Source organism: Suricata suricatta, chromosome 14, assembly GCF_006229205.1.
Source record: "Suricata suricatta isolate VVHF042 chromosome 14, meerkat_22Aug2017_6uvM2_HiC, whole genome shotgun sequence".
NCBI classification, from domain to species: Eukaryota; Metazoa; Chordata; class Mammalia; order Carnivora; family Herpestidae; genus Suricata; species Suricata suricatta.
In genome coordinates, this window is record NC_043713.1 from 7,070,447 (window position 1) to 7,087,396 (window position 16,950).

Below are 16,950 nucleotides of genomic sequence, written 5' to 3' on the forward strand. Positions count from 1 at the left end.
AAAAACATTTTATTTTATTTTGAGAGAGAGAGAAAGTGCACATGACCAGGGAGGGGGCAGAGAAAAAGAGAGAGAGAATCCAAAGCAGGCTCTGCCTTCCAGTGAGGAGCCCGGTTCGGGGCTTGAACCCACAAAATGCAAGATTATGACCTGAGCCAAAACCAGGAGTCAGATGCTTAATCAACTGAGCCACCCAGGCACCCCCTCAATAAAAATTCTTAAGGAAAATTGGTGAAAATGTCTCAATCTGTAAAACAGATTTTACAAATAAATTATCCACACACAAAGCAGGCACACTAACGTACACTTACAAAGTCCTAGTTGTCAGTCTCCAGCTTTTCACTTTATTCTGACTCTCACAAAGAACAGAGAGTCCTTCTCTGAACGACAGGGGAACGATTAATGACGAAATGCTTCTGCCTGGTGGGAGAGCGTCCAGGGAACCAGCCCCCGCACGACGTGTCCAGGAGCAAATGTCAGCTATCAGCGGCACTTCGTGCCCACGGCCTCCGGAAGGAACGCCTTCACCCTCTGCCTGTCCAAACCCGAAATAAACACCAGTAAATGTGCAACTAGGGGCTTCATCACTTACAGAAAGCTCTACCTCTTTCCCGCTAAGGGTACACCTCGGTGTCTTCACAAGTTTGGGCTGCATGTATAATTGGCTGCTTTTGAGCTGCACCTGAGCCCCTCCGAGGGTGTAACCCTGGGGGACCCGGAAGCCCCTCCTCTGCCACTGACCCCCACTGTTGGAGCCTCCAGGGAGGCATGCTGGGAGTCCCCACGGACGGGGAGCCTGCCTGCCTGGCGATCAGCCCAGGTCACTCCTGACTGGGGAGCCGAGGGGGTGCAGCGGGACCCTAACGGGGCTCGCTGGAGTGGAGACGGCCTCTGCCATCCTTGACGCAGGATCTGGAATTGGCACCATTCGTGAAAGCGTGCCTGGAGAGGCACAGTGGCCACCCAGCAATGTCCTTCCCACCGGATGCTAACTCTTCCTTCTCCTCATCCACCTCTTACTCCGGGTGCCAGTCCCTGCCTTCCCCTCGCTGCTCCCCACCCCGCTCAGCACCCCCTTGCCCGTGGAAAGGGGGCAGTGCCACACACCGTCCTGGTGGCCAGAGAAGCAGAAAAGGCAGGAGGGACTAGCGTCAGAGCTGCAGGTGGCTTCCCGCTCCGTCACCCACTGACCTGATGTGTCTGGAAAGCCTGGGCAGTTGGGTGTTTCCTTCTGGTTGGCTGCTGGCTTGTGTTCTAAGAAAACCTCATACTAATGAAAGTCACATGAATATCAGGTCTTTAAGAATGGGCGTCATTCGCCAAGGGGTTGCTCCTAATTATACTTTGCTTTTTCACACTGATGACTGTCCAGAACAGAGGTTCTCGATCTTGGCCGTAGGACAGAGTCACCTGGGGAGTGTTTGAAACACCTGAGTCCTCGGCCACATGCCAGGTGGATTAAGTCCAAATCACTGATGGTGAGACTCAGGCAGGAAGGTTTCAAAGCTCCCCGGTGATCTCAAACCTAAGAACCACTAGTTTAGAAAAACCTTCCTTAACAGGCTTTTAATCCTTTCGATGTCAGCAGTTTTACATATGGTGCAATACGTTCACGTAAAAATTATAATATGATAACAACTAGTACCCTTTACTAAGAGTTTGCTCTGCCAGAAGCATTAGATGAAAGTTAAGCACGACGGGAGCACCTGGGGGGCTCAGTCTGTTAAGTGTCCGACTTCAGCTCAAGTCATGATCTCACGGTTTGTGAGACTGAGTCCTGCGTTGGGCTCTGTGCTAACAGCTCAGAGCCTGCAGCCCGCCTCGGATTCTGTCTGTCTGTCTGTCTCTCTCTCAAAAATAAGTAAACATTAAAGAAATTTTTTTTTAAAGTTAAGTATGGGGGCGCCTGGGTGGCTCAGTCGGTTAAGCCTCCGGCTTCGGCTCAGGTCAGATCTCATGGTCGTGGGTTCGAGCCCCGCATCAGGCTCTGTGCTGACAGCTAGCTCAGAGCCTGGAGCCTGCTTCCGGTTCTGTGTCTCCTTCTCTCTCTGCCCCTCCCCCTCTCATGCTCTGTCTCTCTCTGTATCAAAAATAAATAAAACATTTTAAAAATTTAAAAAAATAAAAAGTAAAAAAATAAAAGTTAAGTATGACTATTTCAATCAAAATGAAGGAAAGTGTATGCATTAGAAGAATTGATGGCATTTCATGTTTATAAATATCTATAAACTGACATATTCAATGCACACAGAAGACATTTGGAAGGATAAACATCAGACTTCTAAAAAGGATCCCATCTGGGGTACAGAATGACATAAGAAAGAATGGTCTTTTATTTCTTTCTTTTTTACAATTCTTCACCTTTAAAATTATTACAAGGAAGGTTTGTTTTGAAATTTAGAAATGCAAAATCAGTAAGGAGAATTTCTTTGCAATTTAGGACTTTGAGCCAGAAGTTAGGACTTGGAGTCTGCAAACCCAGGCTTACCCAGTGACCAAATGTGGATGCAGAGGAGTAAACGATGACCACCTGATGGCCTGGGAGAGCCAGACTCTGGCAGACTAAGGGATCTGGATGGCAGATAAATCACGTAATAAAGGCCACCAAGTCTACCAATTGAGATTGCACAAGAGTAATTATTTATGATTATATAGGAGAACTAACTGAAATCAAATTTAAATTTGTAGATGATTTTGACTCCGGCAGAAAGGTGACAGGGAGGAAAGGAAAATAAATAGGACTAGATAAGAGACCAGGCAGCACCGAGATGCAAGAATTCAACATCGCTGCGTGGCTGGTGGAAAGTCCAAGGAGCCGGCAGTTCCTGCCACCATTCCGGAACTCGTGAGGCCGGTGAGGGAGCGAGATTCTCACCCACAGTTAACGTTCATCAGATGGGAGACGGGAAGGGGTCAGCAGTCTCCCGACGGCCAGCACTCAGCCGGTGGGGGCACAGGAAGCTCGCATCCGGACACGGGACCCCGGCCCTGGACAAGGCACACCACCTTGTGCTTAAGTGAGGGGTACAACCTCATGTTTTGATACACATGCACAGAGTGAAATGATTACAACAGTCAAACTCATTAACATACACTTCTCCTCACACAGTTACCTAGTTTTAGAGAACGCGCGTGTGTGTGTGTGTGTGTGTGTGTGTGTGTGTGTGTGTGTGTGTAGAGCACTTGAGATCTACTCTCTTAGTAAGCTTCCAGTTCCCGACACAGCACTACTAACTACCCAGTTACCACACTGGACATCTGTGCCAGCATGGGTAGACCTGAAGAATGCTGTGCTAAGTGAAAAGAACCAGACATAGAAAGACAAATACTGCATGATCTCACTTGTATGTAGAATCTTAAAAGGTTGAATTCACAGGGGCACCTGGGTGCGTCAGTTAGGCATCCGACTCTTGGTTTTGGCTCAGGTCATGATCTCATGGTTCATGAGTTCAAGTCCTGTGTCAGGTCCATGCTGCCAGTGCAGAGCCTGCTTGGGATTCTCTCTCTCTCTCTCTCTCTCTCTCTCTCTGCCTCTCCCCCACTCTCTTTCATTCTCTCGTCCTCTCTCTCTCTAAAAATAAATTTTAAAAACAAGCTGAACTCACAGAGAGTGGACCGATGGCTGCCAGGGGCAGGGAGCTTGGGAAGACGGAAGATGTTGGCCACAGGGCGCAAAGCTGCAGCACAGCAGGAGAAACAAGCGCTCGCTCCTCTTGAGCAGGGTTTGGAGAAGGGCCTGAAGGACGCGGGATACTCACAGTACAATCTGGCAGGATTTGGGGCAACAGGGAAGCCAAAGGCTCTAGTGAGGAAGGCGAAGCTACAAAACAGAAGGGCCGCGGAACCTTGGGAGCACCCCCAGGAGGCCCAGGCCTGACTGCCAGAAACAACAAAGCAAGGAACCAAGCCATCATGGTGGGTCTTTAAATCCTGAGTCTGCATGTGATCTAACATTTCCCAGCTTCCCCAAAAGCCAAGGCAGATGTCACTGATGTATTTCTTGCTTTATGTAGCTCCTGACTATGGCAGTCTAGAAGTGGGTGAGGGCGTTAGTGGACCCAGCTCCCAAAGGCCTGGCCTGGCTGAGAGCACAGAAGGAGGACAACTCGGCAGAGCACAGGGCAGGGTTCCTCCAGGAAGTTCACTGTCGACCTGCCTCGGGGACACCTGGGACGCACGCTGAAAACACCACCTCCTGCGCTTCTTTCCAGTCCTGCTGAGCCAGAACAGCCATGTCAACCGAGCAAGGCCAGGAACCTCGATGCTTCACCTGCATCTAGATGGCGGTGTCACCTTTCATTTGCATCGGCTGCACTGATGGTGGCTTGAAAGGGTTGTAGTCACAGAAGCCTCAGCTTCTTAGTGCTCACGTGACTCAGTCAAGTCTCCTAACAGGTCCGTGTCCCGGGCTACTGCCTTCGTCACAGCCCTGGCGTGGAGCGGTCCTCAGTGAACTCCACGCGTCACAGTGAGCCAGGGCACAAGTGGCTAGGATGTGCACACATTTTCCCCATCTACTTCAAGAGAACTCTATCCTCTACTCCTGATTTCTAGAACACTCTAAATACTCAAATGGCTTTTAAGATCTTTGTAATTTATATCCTACATAAATATGCATGATTTAAGTAAGTCACGCCAATGTAAAGATCCAACAGTTTTCTTCTAATAAGGGACAAGATTAAAGCAACAGAAAACACCCTATTTATTTAAGTCACTTCAATCAAAAAAACAGTTCTTTGTTTCTTCCTAAACTGTCTGAGTAATACTTGAGACCTTCAATAATAACTATACCATCTTCCACATCATATTCACAGATTAACAGTGCACTGATAAGAAATCTTAATTTCAGTAATGAACCATTTACTTTTATTGGGGAGAAAGATCTAATTTGTAGTTAAAGTATTCTTCTAAATATGTAGATTAAATAGCTTCTCCTTTCTAGGCATTTGAGGACAATTATATATACGTGATACTGCAGAGATTTGTTAACAATTATTTGAATATGCAAAAACCGGAATTAGATGCATGAGTTTTATAATAATTGAGATGCAGGACACACATGGGTCTCTCCCCGCGCAGACCTGAGGGTGTGAGGGCGCGCAGGGAGAGAGACCAGGGAGCCGAGACGTGGGCGGCAAGGCCCTCCGAGCCCTGACCTGGCTCGCCGGGGCCTGGGCACGGCTCACCCTACCACGTCTGATGATTAATTTTGTGTGCCATCTTGTCGCGGCCATGGGGGCGCCCAAGAATGTGGTGAGACGTTATTTCTGGGTCTGACTGGGAGGTGTCTGGGGAACGAGATTAGCCCTGGAGTCCGGGGACCCGGTAAGGCAGATGGCGCTCCCCAGTGTGGGTGGGCGTGGTCCCCTTCCGCTGATGCCTGAGCGGGCCACCAGGGCTGAGCGAGGGAGAATCCATCCTCTCTGCCTGCTTCTGGGCTGGAATACCCGTCACCTCCAGCCTCTGGGCTCAGACTCAGCCTGGAACCATCCTGTCCCTTCCCTTCAGTCTCCAGCTTGATGACTGCTGCAGGAAATCTATACCATAAAGACGTTATGTGCTATAACAAATAACAATTTATTATACCACATCTATGCATATTACATAGATCCTACTGAAAAATGTATACACATACATCCCATTGATTCTGTTTCTCCAGAGACTGCGGCTCATATACCACGCATGTGCCCTAATCTATAAAATGAGGAAACTGCACCTGTTGTTTCTCAAGATCCCCTTCATTTGCATATTCAGTGGGATGTGCACACTGACTGCTCCTGTGATTCAAGTTCTTTGGAAAAACGGGGAACTGAAAGTTCAACGCCTTAGTGAAATCAGTTAGTAATTATGTGACTTTGAGGGAACCATCAGACTCTCGGATGCTTATCTTCCCAGTAAATTGAGTCTATTATTAACTAAAGGCACATGTATGGTTAGAACTTGGCAGCAACATCCCCTTTTGGTACGGAGGACTCCTTTGCATTCACCACTTCTGGGGACCTTTTCTTAAATTAGTTAAAGCCTACAGATTTTAAATATAGTCTTGGCAAAGTGCCCTTCATAATAGCACAGTGGTTTGAAAATAAGGACAAATGCCATGTTTAAAATGAATATTATGATTGAGTTTTAGCGATTTGTTTTAAAAAGCACGGACAGACGACTTCTGCTTGGACCCCACTCCTCCCCGCGCTCCACACTCAAAAAAATAAACACCCACAGCTGCTCACCAACTTATGGCCTTGCTCCAGCCCGGCTGGTTACACATGAATTATCGTAAGACGCCCTGTTCAGAGAGACACTGCTCTGGAAAGACCCAGGCTGACCAGAGATCTGCAGCTCCTACAGCACTGGTCCTCTGTGCCGCCATCTTGCTTCAGCAACAAGAAGTCATAGCTCTTTCCTTCCCTTTTCAGCGAAGAATCCTTCTTTTCTTTCCAACCCCCTTGTATTCAATCAATTATGAACTGAGTTCATGCACCAGGCACTGCGTGAGATACCTTGGTGAATGCAACAAAGCAAGACTTTTGCCCTCTACATGCTAGTGGGGAAAGACAGACAAGGAACAAATAAGTAAGTAAATTAAGCAGCATACCACAAGGCGGGTGCTTCAGAGGAAGAAAGAGTAGAACAAAGTGAGGGGGATCAGGAGTGCAGGGAGGGGGCTGGTTGGCTGAGGGAGGGGGCTGGTTGGCTGGGGGAGGGATCAGGCGTGACCTACTGCCGGGTCTTCTCTGGTCCACAGGAAGTGACCAGTCTGGCCCACCCACACTAGTTGCAGATGCTGTATGTTAGCCTGCTCCTTTTAACTGTAAAGCATGATATAAATAAAGAAATCCATCGTAGGGGCACCTGGGTGGTTCAGTCGGTTAAGCACCTGACTCCTGATTTTGGCTCAGGTCCTGATCCCACAGTTTGGTTTCTGAGTTCAAGCCCCAGGTCGGGCTCTGGGCCGACAGGGCTGACCCAGGTTGGAGTTCTCTCTCTCCCGCTCCCTCTGCCCCTCCCCTGCTCATGCTCTTTCTCTCTTTCAAAATAATTAAAAATAGGGGCACCTGAGTAGTTCAGTCGGTTAAGCGTCCGGCTTCGGCTCAGGTCATGATCTCACGGTTCATGAGTTCAAGCCCCACATCGGGTTCTGTGCTGACAGCTAGCTCAGAGCCTGGAGCCTGCTTCAGATTCTGTGTCTCCCTCTCTCTCTGACCCTCCCCTGCTCACACTGTCTCTCTCTGTCTCTCAAAAATAAATAAAATTAAAAAATATATACACCATTATAATAATCATCACGTGACTTAAATATTGGCAGAGAGAATAGCTAGAGGTGTCTCTCCCTTCTCTCTCTCTCTCTCTCTCTCTCTCTCTCTCTCTCTCTCACACACACACACACACACACACACACACACACACACACCCCTCCGGTCCATTCCTGCTGCCAGACTTCTTTGCCCACGGTCTTATTCGATGTCACCCTTCACCCCTGAGGGGGCAGTTCTGCTGTGAGTGTTGTTTCCCGTATTCCACATGGCCTGGGGCTCTCACCTTCTCCCCATCCCTTATGAGGCCGTCCAGGATCAAGCATGCAAAATCACTTTCAGATTGTTCCACACCCGTATTATGGGGAGGTTTCCACAGCCCCCTAAACCCAGGTAGGGCTCCCTTTTATAACCTGCTCTTTCGTACAAACTCCGATAGGACTTCTGCTCAATCTAGAGAGATAATTCCAAACTAGGAATATTCAGGATTTTTTTTTCTTTTTCCAAACATGCTGGGAAAATGATCATTTTTCCATCCCTAAACTACTGATGATTTTTGCCTTAAGCACTGTGCTTCTCCTGCGTGATTTAGCCGATTTCTTCAGTAACGTTTCTTTTACCTGCTAGGTTGGCTGCACCATCATGTCCTGGAACACTTGATTGCCTGGCTCGCATTTCAGCCATGTCCCCCTTGAACTTGCTGATTGCTCAGATCCCTGATTCTCCAAGCCTCCTTCCTCTGGGGAACATTTTCAACTTCAGAGACTCTGAACGTTCCTCTCCTTCTGAGGCGGCCACAACCGTTATACGTAACAGCATTAATGCTGGCACGGATAAAGGGTTCGCCCCGAGGCTGGCACAGGTCCTGGGGTTCCGAAGGCCCCACTAATAAGACCGCCCCGCAGTTAAGCAGCTGTGACAGACGGCAACGGCCCATCCACATCCATTACACAGCGGCATGCACACTGCTTTACTGACTGGCAGAAAACAACTCCCACTTCATGAAACCATAAAAGTTAAATTGAGTGTAAACTCTCCCAAGGTCACTGCGTCTAACCTCCTAACGTCAGCAGTGAGGGCTGTAAACCCCACGTGTACCTCTGACCCAGAAGGGGCCGAGCGCGGCCTCCCACAGCCCTGCTGTCAGGAAATCCCGGCCCGCCAGAGGCCCCGCTGACAGCACCTGCTGCCTGCCCAGCCCGCCGAGGGACCAGGCACGTGCAGGTGTCACCCTGGGCGGCCTCTGCCCTTGGGGACATAAGCAGTGACTGCTCCAGGACCAACTGAGCTCGGGGACCGCCCCGGCTACCCCTCCACCCTGGGCTACCCAAGCACCTGCGAGAATTCGGTGAGACTCTGACAACTGATCATCTGATCACCACCGGTTTCTTGAGCGTGAAGACCTCTGCAAATATATGTAGTGTGGGGCAAATGGTGAGAAGATCCCAAGATGAAAAGGAAAGCTGGAAGGTGGTCTCGCCCAGCTCCCGTTTTTCCAGAACAAGTGCCATGAAGACGCTCCCAGCTAAAAGTAGCAGAATTATAAACGCACGGGGGGATATTCTGATAATGCCAATCGGTACACTCGCTGAAACCCCTATGGAAATGAGAACATGCTCTTTCGTAGAAACTCACAAGCTGATCCTAAAATGTATGTTTTCATAATACAGAGGCCCTCACACAGCAGAACAATTCTGACAGTGAGGAGCACACACTTTGGGGACTCACACTGCCTCACTCCACAACGACTGTGAAGTCACAGTAACAAAGGACAGGCCTGCAGACCAGCAGAAGAGCACCGAGAAGTGCAGAACGAAGCTCTACATCAATGGTCCCCTGGTGCAGGGACAGCGAGTAGACACCTGCAAACACACAAACACACTTGATCCCTTCACGGCTCACCATATGTAAAACATAACTCCGAGCGGATACAGCTGACCATGAGAGACCAAACCATAAAACCTTCGACAACACAAGGAAAACGCGTAGCAATCCTGGGTTGAGCAAAAAGCTTTCAAATGCAACGCCAAAAGCACAGTTCATAAAAGAAAAAATTAACAAGCTGCACTTCATCAAAGTTAGAAACTCCTGCACTTGGATAGATAGCGCTAAGAAAACGAAACGCAAGCCACAAACTGGGAAAAAAATCCTCACAAATCATCTGTCAAAGGAATTACATCCAAAATAAAGAACCATCATTCAATACCAAGAAGATAATTCAATGTTTTAAGTGGGGAAGAGATCTGAACAGACACTTCACAACAGAAGATGCTTAAGATTTACATTTACTAACAACGCAGAATACAAGTGAATACTATGGCATACAAGTTATTATCTGAGCTCAGCTGTTTAGCAAAAAACAAAATCTAAAATCTCTACAACATGGCATGTCACAAATATTTTTATATTCCATGCGAATGTCAGTTTCAAAACTAATAAAAGGCAATATTTCCAAAATATTAATAGTGATTACCTCTTTTTGTGGGATTACGGGTGACTACTGGTTTCTTTGTCTCTGTATTTTCCAAGTACTCTACAGAAAGCATACACTCCTTTGATAATCAGAAAACCAGAAGGTTCTTTCTAAGGAAAAGGTGATGCCCACCACGGGCAGGATCAGGAGACAGGAATGTAACAACTCCTTTTACAACAGGTTCTAATGCGTCATAACACTGCCTTTAGTCATCAGTCCTACATGTTGGCAGAACACGAGTTCCTAAAAACGGAGTAAGAATCGACTTGCCAGGAGTGCCTCCCACCCTCGCTACAAAACAACGTCTCTGCGCCCAGCACGGGCATCACCCACCCCGCCTGCCCTCGTCACGCCTCTCGTGCTTCTGCTCTGGCCACTGGATCCCGCCCGCCTCCCCTGCTCGTGGGCGTTCATCCCCTTGGTCACAGGAGGGTCGCTTCCGCACAGACGCCTCTGCATCTCATCACACGCACAGAGGAACTCTGTTCTCCCCGGGCAGAGCCTCTGGTTCCCAACAGCGCACCCGCGGCGGAGAGCAGGGAATCAGGAGGCCATCCGCTGCTGGGGGCTGACAGGGGACAGACAGAGAGGCCCACACAGCTGCCCCCGGCGCGGTCCTCAACCCCCTCCTGTCCCCACCTCATCCCCCTCCCGTTGCAGGGCCTCGGGCCTGAGAGGCCAAATCCTGAGACCTCCCTGGCTCAGAGGGAAGCCAAATGGAGTGAAAGGAGTGTGCTAGTCTCTCCTGTGAGTGAAGGAGCTTCGGACATGCCCCCTCACAACATGCCACTTTGGGACAGCCGTTATTTCCAGCTGAAGGCCCCTAAGAAATCGGGGCTCAGTCGGTTAAGCATCTGACTTCAGCTCAGGTCAGGATCTCACATTTCAAGCCCGTGTCAGGCTCTGTGCTGACAGCTCAGAGCCTGGAGCCTCCTTTGGATTCTATGTCTCCCTGTCTCTCTGCCCCTCCCCTGCTCATGCCCTGTCTCTCTCTGTCTCTCAACAATAAATAAATGTTAAAAAAAATTTTCACATAAAAAAAGAAAAAAGGAATAGTTGATGCAGAGCAAGGCTTTCTTGGAGCTGACCTTCTCTGCCTAAACACAGATCCCCAAAAGGAACCCTGTCCTGGGGCGCTTGGGTGGCTCAGTTGGTTAAGTGTTGGACTCTTGATTTCAGCTAAGGTCATGATCTCACAGTTCATGAGTTCAAGCCCCACACCAGGCTCTGAGCTGATGGTACAGCGCCGGCTTGGGATTCCCTCTCCCTCTCTCTCGGCCCCTGCCCTGCTTGTGCTCAAAATAAATAAACAAACATATATACATTTAAAAAAAAATCCCCAGGGCACCTGGGTGGCTCAGTCGGTTAAGTGTTCGACTTTGGCTCAGATCATGAATTCACAGTTCGCGGGTTCGAGCCCTGTGTCGGGTTCTGTGCTGATAGCTAGCTCAGAGCCTGAAGCCTGTTTCAGATTCTGTGTCTGCCTCTCTCTCTGACCCTCCCCTGCTCATGCTCTGTCTCTCTCTCTCTCTCTCTCTCTCTCTCTCTCTCTGTCCCACAAAAATAAATAAAATGTTTTTAAAAAATTGTTTTTTAAATCCCCTCCCTGGCAGGATGGACCCATTCACCTTCCCTAAAAATCATTATCTGTCCCCTAAGTTAACTACAACCCCTTCCCTGATTAGAGGGCACATCAGCTCTCAAATCTCAGTGCTTTTTTGGGGTATCTACAATTTTCCCTGTGATGTCCATGGATTCAATATTAAAAATTAAAATGGCTCAGTCAGCTGAGCATTCTACTTTTGATCTTGGCTCAGGTCATGACCTCACAATTCAGGAGTTCGAGCCCCAGCCTCGCTGGGCATGGAGCCTGCTGGGGATTCTCTCTCTCTCTCCCTCTGCCTCTGCCCTGCTCATACTCTCACTCTCTCTCAAAAACAAATCAACATTAAAAATTAATATTAAAAATTAGTGAATAAGCGTGTATACCCTTTCTCGTGTTGATTTGCCTGTTCTCAGCTTATCTCACAGCCCCAGCTACCAGCCCAGGAGGGGGGAGGAAAAGAGCTGCCCCCTGCATGAGTCAGAGCAGAGAATCAGACACAGCTGCAGCCGTCACCCATCCCGTCCCCGTCCTGCTGCCCTGGGGTCCCGGCGCACAAGCGCCCGCGCACTGCTGACACCGCTCCCTCCACTGCTGAACCAATCACCCCCAGAGCCGGATGCCGGAGACCCAACAATCTGATGCCGTGGAGAACATTCTCCCTCTGGCTGATGCTACTCCGGTTTGCGGTGTGATGGGAGGGGCGACTGGAGGGCAAACCGGCCTGCCCAGCATGCCGCTTGGCCAGACCCACCAGGGCCCTTGCCTGGACAACCTCTGTCTGCCTTCGGTCTTGGCGAGCTTCTAGCCAAAGAAGGAGACGCCAGTCCCCAGAGCTGGGGCCAACACACAGACCGTGCCGACTGCGGAGGGAAGGAGTCTCCCCAACAGAAACGGGGCACACACCAGTCGCTGGGCCCCAGGGAAGGGGAGCGCCGGAAGACAAGCACAAGTTGTGCATTTCAGCAGCTGCCATGTGGATGGAATGACACTTCACAGCCTGTCACGGTGCTCTTACAGTCGGCTTTCCCCACAGACACACGGAACTGTAACGGCACCCCAGTAAGATGTGCATTCCCTCTAAGCCACGGTGACGTCCCACCGCCCGGGCGCAGAACGAGGGACAGGATGACAGTGCCCGTGACCCACTGTTCATCACTTTGCTGAGTCACAGTCCGCCTACCAACAGCAACACATACCCCCGCACAATGGGCAGGCCAACACTGTGATTGTTTGTAAAAATAGTAAACAAGATAAAAAAGAGTTTATCATCAAAACTGGAAGAGCGTCACCACGATGTCCTAGAGAGGACGCCAGACCAGGCTCTATAAAATTGTTTAATGTTTATTTTTGAGAGAGAGAGAAACAGAGCATGACCAGAGGAGGGGCAGAGAGAGAGGGAGACACAGAATCCAGAGCAGGCTCCAGGCTCTGAGCTGAGCACACAGAGCCTGAGGCAGGGGCTCAAACTCATAAACAGGAGATCATGACCTGAGCCAATGTAGGACGCTCAACTGACTGAGCCACCCAGGCGCCCCTCTCTAAACATGTTGATGCAAACCCTGACTCCTCACCTAGTGCCACGTGATGCGGATCCAGTCACATAAGCTACTGAATCCACCCTTCCTCATCTGTAGAATGCTGTCCACATTCTTCCTCCAAAGCGGACGCCGTTGTCCCGAGGATGAAGTGATGTGATACGACACAGAGACTGGGTTACTAAAGTGCCGCACAGATGCGTTACATGGTACGCTGAATAAATTCTTCCATCAGAGCTTTCCAGGGGCGCCTGGGGGGCTCAGTCGGTTAAGCATCTGACTTCACCTCAGGTCACCATATCACGGTTTATGGGTTCGAGCCCCGGGTTGGGCTCTGTGCTGACAGCTCAGAGCCTGGAGCCTGCTTCGGATTCTGTGTCTCCCTCTCTCTCTGACCCTCCCCTGCTCGTTGTGTCTCTCTCCATCTCTCAAAAATAAATTAAAGGGGCGCCTGGGTGGCTCAGTCGGTTAAGCCTCCAGCTTCGGCTCAGGTCAGATCTCACGTTTGTGGGTTCGAGCCCCGCGTCAGGCTCTGTGCTGACAGCTTAGAGTCTGGAGCCTGCTTCCAGTTCTGTGTCTCCTTCTCTCTCTGCCCCTCCCCCTCTCATGCTCTGTCTCTCTCTGTATTAAAAATAAATAAAACATTTTTAAAAATTAATTAATTAATTAAAAAACATTTAAAAAATTTTAATAAATAAATAAAAGAGCTTTCCAAAAGGATGAACAGAAGAAAACTCTCACAGCTCTTACTACATTTCTTTAGTACCTTCCCTAGGGTTCATGTACCTGGGGATTCATTACTGCTGAGGAACGCTGAATGTGAAAGTTTCACACTAAAACATTAAACTTTTACAAATGATGGCATTTTCAGAAAAAGAACGTGGCAGTGTTTCTACATCAAGAGACATTCTGAGCTGTGTCTATTCATTAAAGTAAAATTTTCCAAGACAACAAGCTGGGAATTCTTTCTTCATTTGTAAGTTCTTAGTACCATTATGCAACTATCTGAAAACTCATTAGGATAAAGTTCAAGTGCTAGTACGTTCAGGACCTCCTAATTTGCTAAGAATAATACACTAAAAACAAGTTACCCTCATCTTTCAATTTATTAAATAGACATCTCCCACTATATTAGCAAGGAGCTGTCATTTTAAATTAAGAGTAGATTGAAAAGAATTGAAATTAATCTGCCTCGTTCAGCCACATTTTTAACTTTTCTGAAAAGAAGGAAGCAATTAGTTATCTCTGGCTTTTTCCTCCATGAGAAATCCTGACACTTTAAACATGACCTGTCACATAAATCAACAGTGCAAGACCTATGTCTGGTCAAAACTTCAATACACAGCATGTGTATTCTCAATTTTTTAACTTGTCCTCCCCCTTTCTCATATCAAGCCCTTTCCCACGGTTGGCACATTCTGGTCATCTTGGTCTCATAAACCCATTCACACAAAACTCCTTAAAATGCATTCCAGTTGCTGTATTTTTAAAAAATTGTTTTATGTTTATTTATTTATTTAGAGAGAGAGAGAGCCATCACAAGCAGGGGAGGGGCAGAGACAGAGGGAGAGAGAATCCCAACAGGCTCCGTGCTGTCGGTGCAGAGCCCGACATGGGGCTCGATCTCACGAACCATGACACCGTGACTTGGGCCAACGTCAAGAGTCCGACACTTAACCAACTGAGGCTCGCAGGCGCCCCTCCCTCAGGGATGCTGTATTTTAAAAGAAGAGGCAAAGCGAGGGCCCGGATTCGCATGAGGAATGATGACGGGAGCACTTCCACCACAAGGAGAAGGCCGTCACTGCCTCAGTCCGGGTTCTCCAGAGACACAGAACCAACAGATCTACCGGGCACGTTCACGAGGGAGAGTTCTGACAGAAATCAGCCACGGGGTTAAGGAAGGTGAGAAGTCCCACGATCTGCGGTGTGCCCGCTGGTGACCTAGGAGAGCCACTGGCATAATTCACTGCAGTCCGATGGCCAGAGAGCCGGGACAGCGGGAAGATGATGGTGTAAATCCCGACGAGAGTCCAAGGGCCTGCGAACCACAAGGGCTGAGGGCCGATGTCCAAGGGCAGAAGATGGATGTCCCGGCTTCGGAGAGTGAATTTACCCTTCCTGTTGTGCCGCGCAGGCACTCAACAACTAGGCGATCTGCACCTGCGTTACTCAGTCTACTGACTCAATGCTAATCTCTCTTGGAGACACGCTCACAAAAACACTCAGAAATAATGTTTTACCAGCCCTCTGGGCATCCCTGAGCCCCGTCCAGAGGACACACCAAATTAACCATGACAGTCAGTTCCCACAGGGATGACACCATGTAGCCACATGCCTGAGGTCACTCTAAATGGCCACTAAATGATGCGCCTGGGCGGCTCAGTCGGGTTAAGCGTCTGACTTCAGCTCAGGTCATGATCTCATGGTTCGTGGGTTCAAGCCCTGCATCAGGCTCAGTGCTGACAGCTCAGAGCCTGGAGCCTGTCTTCAGATTCTGTGTCTCCTTCTCTCTCTGCGCCCCCCTCCCACTCATGCTCAGTTTTTCTCAATAATAAAAACATTAAAAAAAATTTTAATAAATAAATGGCCACTAACTAATCTGATGATGGCAAATACAGCTCTCCAGGTCTTAGTTTACCCTAGCTTACTTATCTACGAAAATACCTAATTCTGGAGGGAAGAGATGGGGCTACAGGATGCAGTTATGTGACTTATTTCACAAAGAACTAAGAATAAAGAGTAAAGCAATATTTCAGCCAATATCTGTGACTTCTTCCATAATATCCATACTTGATTAAATTTGTGCCTAAATACCTTCCCAATTTTTTGTTTGACTTTTAATTCATGTGGTATGTTACTCCTATTTTTATTTTATTTCTAACTCAGATTATCCTTGACTTTATGAAAACTAAATGAATTCAGGAAAAGGAATTAATGAAATTGCTTAATTCTCTTCCACAAGGAATAGGCCTGCTCTTGACAATGTATCCTGAACTCCTTTATCCAAAACTCCTCCAAACGGGACCTATGGTGTTCATTTCTCACCCAGGTCATAAACAGTACCTTAAGATGAAGAAAGAGTCCCGGAAAATAATGGCCAGAGTAAGGTAACTTCCATTCCAAAATGAAACAGCCCAAGCCCTTTAAGAAAATGGGCAATCACAACAGGAAGCTGGCAAAGTTAAAGAAAAAAAAATAGTAATGGGGAGAGGAGGCTATAAAGTCAATCCCTTCACAAAAGGTGATATTCTTTTCTTTTCAGCTTTTTTGCACGACCTAAAATATTCTCTAGAATAACAGCCATGCGCTACTAGAGGGGTGCTTCGCTTTGCCACAAATTAGTTTAAAACAAAAAGCTCATGGCCTTTACATTTGTATGTTTACAGGGGCGCCTGGGTGGCTCAGTCAGGCGTCTGACTTCAGCTCAGGGCATGATCTCCTCGTTCCCTAGTTCGAGCCCCACGTCGGGCTCTGTGCTGATGGCTCAGAACCTGGAGCCTGTTTCCGATTCTGTGCCTCCTTCTCTCTCCCCCTTCCCTGTTCTCGCTCTGTCTCTCTCAAGAATAAAAATAAATAAATTTAAAAAAAATAACAAACCGCGCACATTTAAATCCGTAAGTTTCACAGCCACACCGGCAGAGTCAGGAGCCGTGTCAGGTCGAGGCCCGCACTCCGCACTCCGGGGAGACTGAGCGAGGGGCGCGGCCCAGCTGTCTCCCCCTCGCCGCCCACTGCCCGTGGCTCTCCTACCTGCGACAGGGGCGCGGGCTCTCCAGGAAGGGGACACGTCCCAGACTGCGGAAGGCCTTCCTCAAGGGAGGCCTTGGCCGAACCAGTCACACGAATTTAGAAATGTCTCCGATGCCTTTAGAACCACACTTGGGGGGACGGGGTGGCTTCGTCGGTCACATGCCGTGTGACCTCGGGTCGGGGTCTCCCGGCCGTGACTTGGGGCCCCGCTTGCGGCTCTGTGCTGACGCTCATTTAAAACAATCAGAGAGCCACGAGACGTGGCGTGGGCCCGCGCCGGCTGACCTTGGAGGTGGTGCCGCCAGTGTGAGCAGGCGGGCCGGCAGCCGCCCG

At 48.9% G+C, this 16,950-nt stretch overlaps 1 protein-coding gene across 7 annotated transcripts in view; it reads right to left on the bottom strand.

The window, feature by feature from the left end:
• Positions 1-16,950, bottom strand: part of SOCS6 (suppressor of cytokine signaling 6) — a 193,128-nt gene that overhangs the window by 49,009 nt on the left and 127,169 nt on the right. For 2 of the 7 annotated variants that reach the window (XR_003902442.1, XR_003902445.1), the window contains exon 1: positions 16,618-16,940. The exons of 4 other annotated variants lie outside the window; for them this stretch is intronic. The gene's annotated coding sequence lies outside the window, so the exon portion shown is untranslated. Of the gene's footprint in view, positions 1-15,930; positions 16,040-16,617; positions 16,941-16,950 lie in introns of those variants that run through there. One more of the 7 variants, XR_003902440.1, reaches the window with a different exon arrangement.